The 9,155-nt window shown below is 42.5% G+C and overlaps 1 pseudogene; it reads left to right on the top strand.

The window, feature by feature from the left end:
• The first annotated feature begins 8,722 nt into the window (after nucleotides 1-8,722).
• On the top strand, nucleotides 8,723-8,840 carry LOC126253753 (5S ribosomal RNA; annotated as a pseudogene).
• Nucleotides 8,841-9,155: the final 315 nt, after the last annotated feature.

The following is a 9,155-nucleotide window of genomic DNA, read 5'->3' on the forward strand; positions in this document are numbered from 1 at the left end:
GAATTCGATTACTCGATAAATAGTGCAATTCTCAAGGCTGTCAATTCAACTAAGTACCTGGGTGTTAAAATTACGAACAACTTCAGTTGGAAAGACCACATAGATAATATTGTGGGGAAGGCAACCCAAAGGTTGCGTTTCATTGGCAGGACACTTAGAAGATGCAGCAAGTCCACTAAAGAGACAGCTTACACTACGCTCGTTCGTCCTGTGTTAAAATATTGCTGCGCGGTGTGGGATCCTTACCAAGTGGGATTGACGGAGGACATCGAAAGGGTGCAAAAAAGGGCAGCTCGTTTTGTATTATCACGTAATAGGGGAGAGAGTGTGGCAGATATGATACGCGAATTGGGATGGAAGTCATTACAGCAAAGACGTTTTTCGTCGCAGGGAGATCTATTTACGAAATTTCAGTCACCAACTTTCTCTTCCGAATGCGAAAATATTTTGTTGAGCCCAACTTACATAGGTAGGAATGATCATCAAAATAAAATAAGAGAAATCAGAGCTCGAACAGAAAGGTTTAGTGGTTCGTTTTTCCCGCGCGCTGTTCGGGAGTGGAATGGTAGAGAGATAGAATGATTGTGGTTCGATGAACCCTCTGCCAAGCACTTAAATGTGAACTGCAGAGTAGTCATGTAGATGTAGATGTAGCCATCAGTCCTCTGAATGATTTGATGCGGTCCACAACGATTTCCTCTCCTGTAATTTGCGCCTACAACATATATCACCTTTATTTTGTATATTCTAACTTCTGTCTTCCCCTACAGTTTTTATCCTCTTTCTAGTAGCATGGAAGTCATCCCCTGATGTCCTAAAATATGTCCCATCATCCAATCTCTTCCTCCTGTCAATGTTGCCCGCATGCTGCCCTTTCTTTGCACAGTCTGCTGGGAACCACCTGATTTCTCATCTTAGCGGTACACCTAATTTTCAGCCTCCTCCTGCAGTACCACATGTCATACGCATCGATTTCCTTCTTTTCTTGCTTTCCCGTAGTCCTTCACTCATTATTATAGAATGCTGTGCGCCAGACGTACATTCTCAGTAATTTCTTTCTCAAATCAAAGCCAATGTTTGATACTAGCAGACTTCTTTTGGTAATAAACATCCTCTTGTTCTGTGCCAGTCTGATTTTATGTCCTTGCTTTGTCCCTCTTCGTTATTTCGCTTCCAAGGTAGCAGAATTATTTACCTTATTGGTCACCAATTCTGACGTTGTTTCGCTATTCTCTTTCCTGCTGCTCCTCATTAATTTTTGATTTCGTCGATTTATTCTCCTTAGAGAATGCTCTACGTTCATCAGGTCCAGCGAACATCACCCACTTTCACTGATGATAGCAATATCGTCAATGAATCTTATCATTACTATCTTTTAATCCCGAATTCTGATCCCACTCCCGCATCTATTTTTATTTGCACAATTGCTTCTTCGATGTATAGATTCAATATTAAGGGTGAAAGATTGCATCCCTGCCTTGCACACTTAGTGGTCCAAGTATATCGTTCTTCATCTTCCGTTCCTATTGTTCCTTCTTGGTTCTTGTATTCATTGTATGTTTCTCTGTTTTCCCTATAGCTTACTGTTATTTTTCTCAGAATGCCGATTATCTTCCATCGTTTGCATTGTCGGTCGCTGTGTCTAGTTCCACAAATCCAATAATCTGTCTTTATTTTTGTTCTAACAGAGTTTCAGTTTTCTTTTATATTCTTCTGTGTAGTGTTCTTGTCAGGAACTTTGATACATGAGACGTTGAGCTGATTTTGCCTAATTCTCACACTTAGCTGCGCTTAGTGTCTTCGGAATTGTGTGTCTGATACTTTTCCGAAAGTCTGACGGTATGTCTCCAGTCTCAAAGATTCTATGCACCAACTTGAATGATCGTGTGGCTGTTACTTCTTCCAATGGTTTTGGAAATTCCAAAGGAATTTTAACTGTCCACTCTGCCTTATTTGACCTCAAGGTCCCCAAAACTCTGTTAAATGCCGACTCTAATACTGACATTGCATATCGACTCACTCTTCAGAAATGTCTTCCCCCTCGTAGAGGCCTTCAATGCATCCATCCTGTTTTTGCATTAGTATCCGCTTTCTCCTCTAACACTGGAATTTCCACTCCACTTTCAATGTTGGCGCCCTTGATTTTAATTTCGCCTAAGGTTGTTTCGACTTTGTTCTTCTACCGACCAATTTTAGATTTCTTTTTAATATTTTGCTTGCAGCCTCTTCGCCTTACCTTACATACATTTCCTGTTTGTTTCATTGATAGGTGACTTACATACCTGCATTAATTTCTCTGTGAATGTTTTTTAGTTGATCAGCTGAAGAATTTCTTCTGTGAACCCTAGGTTACTTCGCAGTTACGTTCCTTGTAAGTCTATTTGTCTGTCCAACTTCGGTGATTGTCCGTTTAGAGAAGTTCATTCCTCTTCAACTGTACTATCTGCTATGGTATTCATTAGCGCGCTATGTACTGCGTCAGAAAACATCAAATGCGCTTTAATATTCCTCGCTTCTTCAGAATCCCACTTCTTTCTAATGAATTTTTCAGGCGATTCCCTTGAATTTCAATTTACTCATAAAGATCGTAGTATATGCTCCTGGATACTACGCCTATCAATCCAATATCTGATTTCAGAATCTCTGTCTGATCATGATATAATCTTCTCATATCTCCGGTATTTTCCTAAATGTGACTCCCCCTCTTGTGATTGTTTAACAGTGTATACCATATTACTAAATGAAATTTACTGCACATCCTCCTGCAACTCTTTCTTCTATCCCTTCTGTTAAAATCACGCTACAATCCGCCATTACTATTAGATTATCTGCATCCTTCACATTCTGAATTACACGCTCAATATCCTCAACTTCTTCTTGTGACGTCCGAATGTATACCTGAACTATTGTTGTTGGCGTTGGCCTGGTGTCGATTCTGATGGTAATAATCCTATCACCGAATTATACAAAATAACTCACACTCTGTTCTACCTTTTTATTTATTATATATTTATCTTTCTTCAGTTATCCCATTTTCTGTTAATGTAGCTGTTACCCTGTATTCGTCTGGCCAGATATCTTCTATTTCACATCACTGATTCCCACTAAATTTAGAATGGGCCTTTGCATTTCCGTTTTAAGATTTTCTGGTTTGCCTACCGCGCGTTTATTCCTCAGGCCTGCTGACTACGGAAGTACTGTGCTTTTAAGGGTTAATTCTGGATCGAAATGTCAACGTAATTACTATTAGCGTAATATTTACAAAAACCGTTTTTCTTTCATAAGCTTTATGGTTCAAATGGCTCTAAGCACTATGGGACTTAACATCTGAGGTCATCAGTCCCGTAGACTTAGAACTACTTAAACCTAACCAACCTAAGGACATCACACAGATCCATACCAGAGGCACGGTTCGAACCTGTGACAGTAGCAGCAGCACGGTTCCAGACTGAAACGCCTAGAACCGCTCGGCCACAGCGGCCGGCCAGAACCTGGGGTTCGGAGGATTGTCTGTTCTTTAAAGTAGGATAGTTGGTAGTCTGTGGCTTCTCTGCCGCAGGAGCACAATGCTGGTGCATGCGAAAGTGTTTCCGACCACACCGTTCATCGTACACTATTGAACATTGAGCTCCGCAGCAGACCAGCCCTACGTGTTCACATGTTGCCCCAACGACGTCGTCAATTACGATTGCAGTGGGCACGGGACCATAGGGATTTGACCGTCGGTCAATGGAATCGTGTTGGCTCTTCGGGTGAATCACATTTTTGCTGCACTAGGTCGATGGTCGTCTCCACAAACGCCGTCATCGAGGCGAACTGCGGCTCGTAGAGTGCAGCGTGCCACGGACGCAGGCTGGTGGGAGCAGTATTATGCTATGGGAGACACTCTCCTGCGCTTGCATGGGACCTGTGGTAGTAACCGAAGACACACTGAGTGCTGCGAATCTCTTGCATCCCTTCATGCTTGATGTCTTCCCCAAGGCTGATGTCATTTTTTAGCAGTAGAACTGTCAGTGTCGCGGAGCCAGAACGGTGCTACAGTGCTTTGAAGAGCATTATAGTGAACTCATTTTGATGTCTCAGCCACCAAATTCGCCTGATGTAAATCCTATGCAACCCATGTGGGTCGCTATCGGGTGCCATCACCGCGTACGCATGTCAGCGGCTTTCTATTTACGCGATTTATATCACCTCAACTAATCTACAAACAAACTGTCAGGTCATTGATACGCAGAGTCAGGATGTATTTCGTTCCAAAGACGGGCAAACAAACTATTAAGAAGGTGGTCTTAATCAAATGGTTCAAATGGCTCTGAGCACTATAGGACTTAACATCTGAGGTCATCAGTCCCTTAGACTTAGAACTACTTAAACCTAACTAACCTAAGGACATCACACTCATCCATGCCCGAGGCAGGATTCGAACCTGCGACCGTAGCGGTCGCGCGGTTCCAGCCCCTAGAACCGCTCTGTCATAACGCCCGGCTGGTGGTCTCAATGTTTCGGCTTATTAGTGCATATCTTTTATTTGTCTGAAATACAGGTATTACAATGTTTCACAAATTTTGGTGCATAGGTTAACCACTGTAACTATATTCTTCAAATTATTTATATTAAACAGGTATATTCCTTACGCCATGTTATATATTATTTGAAATACTTTTATACTTAAATCAGAGAAATTAAACAGCAGAATTGCAAGAATCACCGTAAGGTCTAAGTTTTTTCATAAAACAAAAATTTTCGTGTATTACAAGAAAGTGAAGAACGGGTACTTGTGTTAATGATATGCCTGATTTATTTAAATATTTTGTAGATGTAACTCATCTAACCAATTTTTGTTAACTGAAACGGAATACATGTGAAATTAGATGTGAGAAACAAAATATATAATTTCCTTCTGTTACACTTGTAATAATAACAAAATTACAACAAACAATGACTTGTCTCTTTTCATTCGCATATATGGTCTCAAAGCGATCATCGTTTTACATTCGTACATCTATCATCTATTTAGGATGGGAAGTAGGATAGAAGCTGATCGGTATTCGAGAATTAATGGTAACACGTTCTGCCGCGTATTTAAATCTCATTCAATCGCGATCGGTTTCGATGGCGCACTGCTTCATCAGACCATTCTTGTGGCAAGAACTGGACTTACACACATCTTACTATGCTTCCGTAATATGGGATAAAAGTCAAACTCGGCTTCCGCAGAGCTCCTCGTACATGAAGTGTCTGTTGCACGCATCGAGCAACTCCTTTTTATCGCCTGTTGTGGCAGTACTGAAAGTCCAGTTTTGGTAATAGAGTGGCCTGAGATTCAAAACCACGGCTGATGCTGTTACAATTAACTCCCAATGGCTCCATTATAAGTCTATTTTGCTTGTCACTGAAGATGATTTTCCCATGTATTGTTTCATCAGGTGATTGATTACTCACTAATGCGTACTCTTAATAGTCATTTTCCTTTTTTTTAAATTTCTGGAGAATCTCCCAAGGATAATTGTGAGCTGTCGATCCGTAACGGGTCCCAGATGGGATTGAAGACTCCAGCGCTGCAATGACAAATTGTCGATAGGTAGGTATCGATGCCCTTGAATCTTATGGAAAAAAGTATTAAGTGTCCGACAAGACGGCCAAGTGTTTGACTGAGGGAAAAAATGTCCAATCTGGTAGCAAAGTATGGTCGACGTTTATCATATTTATGGCAGTTCTCATGATAATAGAGACCTTGTTCCTCAAGCAGTTCCAAATCTCAGTCGTTTCCTTGTTCAGATGTATGGGTTCCATGTTCATTTGAACACTTCACGATTCACGTAAGGCCGAGGGGATATATTTTATTTTATATTTTTTAGAAACAGTTGGGTTGATTTTCGCGACGATTTCAAGACACGTAGTTCTAATATTTGTGGGTAAAATCCTTCCGGTAAATTTCTCCAAAATTGTAACCAAATTTGATGCGGATACTTTATGGCCCTAACGTGCCTAGGAGCGCTTTAATTAATATTTAGTTGACTCTTGCTGAAGAATACCTAAGTGTATCCTCTCCTACGTGGTATGTTTCTGTATAGTAGATAACTGTAAATTTTTCTTTCTGGATCGATATAAATCGGCAGCCTTAAATCGGACGGTCGAAACATTTGGAAAATATTTTCTGTGATGCTTCTCTGAATAACATGTGCATATATTTCAGGACTACTGTCGTGCAATGATTGTACGGACTTCTCAACCGCAATCTGTTGTCGATACATGGCGTAACTATGTGAGAAGAGGTAGTTTGTACAAACTGAACCACCTGACGTGCCTTGTCGCCACGGAATGTATTTGTCTCGCATATTTTTCAGGTATAGGTAGAACTGCAGGTACATGACGACCTTGGATAATAGAGGGGGGCGGGGCAGGGGCAAAAGCCTGGATAATATGCCTATAAAAGTCGAACAGTGTGAGGAATCATAATGAAGTCTGATATGGGGTTTCTGTAGGAGGAGGATCAGCTTATAAGAGCTACGGCGACAGAGGCCGCCATCTTTGATTTTGTTTAAGTGTTTCAAAGGGGAACGGTGTCATGTGGCACATCATTTTGAACTGCCTCTTTCGCAGGAATACGCATGTGAAATCTGTTTTAGGATATCTTTGTGTACAAGCTATGATCTGCTAAAGTCTGAAATTGCACTGACAAGGGAACCTCCCCCTCGCACCCCCCTCAGATTTAGTTATAAGTTGGCACAGTGGATAGGCCTTGAAAAACTGAACACAGATCAATCGAGAAAACCGGAAGAAGTTGTGTGGAACTATGAAAAAAATTAGTAAAATATACAAACCGAGTAGTCCATGCGAACATAGGCAACATCAATGACAATGGGTGTCACGGAGCGCCGTGGTCCCGTGGTTAGCGAGAGCAGCTACCAAACGAGAGGTCCTAGGTTCAAGTCTTCCCTCGAGCGAAAAGTTAAAATTTTTGTTTTCAGTTTATGTGACAAACTCTTATGTTTTCATCACTTTTTTCGGAGTGATTATTACATCCACAAGAAAACCTAAATCGGGCAAGGTAGAATAATCTTTTTACCCATTCCCTAAGTGTACAAGTTAGGTGGGTCGACAACATATTCCTGTCATGTGACGCACATGCCGTCACCAGTGTCGTATAGAATATATCAAATGTTTTCCTGTGGAGGAATCGGTTGAAGTATGACCTTGCGATCAAATGTATTCGGTTCCCATTGGAGAGGCACGTCGTTTCGTCTACTAATCGCACGGTTTTGCGGTACGGTCGCAAAACACAGACACTAAACTTCTTACAGTGAACAGAGACGTCAATGAACGAACGGACAGATCATAACTTTGCGAAAATAAAGAAAGTAAAATTTTCAGTCTAGGCAAGACTTGAACCAAGGACCTCTCGTTCCGCAGCTACTCACGCTAACCACGGGACCACGGCGCTCCTAATGTTACAAACTCCTTGATGTTGTATATGTTGCGCATGGACTACTCAGTTTGTATATTTTACTAATTTTTTTCATAGTTCCACACAACTTCTTCCTGTTTTCTCGATTGAGCTGCGTCCAGTTTTTCAAGGCCTATCCACTGTGCCAACTTATAACTAAATCTGAGGGGGGTGCGATGGGGAGGTTCCCTTGTGAGACGATCAATTCTGGATTTTGTTGCAGGTGATCCACAATGGCAGTTACACAGCAGCAATACATTGAAATTTTGTTAATGAGTGGTGGAAGAGGTACCAAAGTGATCGCTACTGACTTCAATACCTGGCATCCTGAGGAAAATGACATTTCACACATGACAGCATCCAATTTATTGGACACATTGCGTGCAACAGATTCTGTGGTGGACAAGCCAAGCCGTTGACATTCAGGGACAGCTACCGACGAGGAGACTGAAACAACGATTCTGGCATCGTTTGTAAAATGTCCATATCGCAGTACGCGCCGGTTATCAGCAACAACGGTGACAGCCAGCGTTCAATTCTGCATGTGTTGCACACACACACCAGTGGCACCTGTACAAGCTACAGTTGCAATATCATCTCTCGGAGTATGACGCTGATCAGCGGTTGCAGTTTGCGGAATGGGCTCTGGATCAGTGTAACAGGAATTCATTCTTCATGAGACAGGTATTGTTCCGTAACGAAACTAATTTTTATATGCAAGGAGAACCAAACGAACAGAATCATCGTCACTGGTCAGATGCAAACCCCTCGTGGATGGATCCTTGTAAAGTGCAGGTGGTAAAATGTGATGGTTGGGGGTGTGATTTGAGACAAGAATCGTGGCACCGGTGTTCATTGATGGAATCTTTAATGGGGAGAAGTATTTTAACATGCTCTCTGATTATGTCCTTCCAACGCAGTTGAATCCGCTGTGACATCCCAGCCTTCTTCCAACAAGACAGTGCACGTCCCAACTACGCTACCTAAGTCAAACAATTTCTGGATGAACAGTTTGGAGGTCACAGGACAGGTAGAAAGGGTCCTAGCGAGTTGCCACCACACTCCCCTGATCTCACACCACTTGACTTTTATCAGTGGGAACATTTTAAATCAATTGTGTATGAGGTAAAAATCAACAAAGTAGCTCATCTTTACCGGTGTACTCAGGAGGCGTGTGCCTCTGTTGGTCCACAGACCCTGTGAAACGTCCAGGTCATAGCTCCCGCACAGAAAATATACCTTAAAACAGATTTGAGATGTGTATTGCTCAGAAAGGCCAACGGCCTTGCCGCCGTGGTAGCACCGGTTCCCGTCATATCACTGAAGTTAAGCGCTGTCGGGCTAGGCTTGCACTTGGATGGGTGACCATACGGACTACCGAGCGCTGTTGGCAAGCGGGGTGCACTCAGCCCTTGTGAGGCAAACTGAGGAGCTACTTGATTGAGAAGTAGCGGCTCCGGTTGTCGGAAACTGACATACGGCCGGGAGAGCGGTGTGCTGCCCACATTCCCCTCCATATCCGCATCCAGTGGCGCCTGTGGGCTGAGGATGACGCGATAGGTGGTCGGTATCGTTGGGCCTTCATGGTCTCTTCGGGAGGAGTTTTTTTTTTTCTTTTAGTTTATTCCTGAGAAAGAGGCAGTTCAAAATGATGTGCCATACGACCCCGTTCCCATTAGAAACACGTAACCCAGATCGTAGCTGGCGG

This window comes from Schistocerca nitens, chromosome 4, assembly GCF_023898315.1.
Source record: "Schistocerca nitens isolate TAMUIC-IGC-003100 chromosome 4, iqSchNite1.1, whole genome shotgun sequence".
In the NCBI taxonomy this organism is placed as follows: Eukaryota; Metazoa; Arthropoda; class Insecta; order Orthoptera; family Acrididae; genus Schistocerca; species Schistocerca nitens.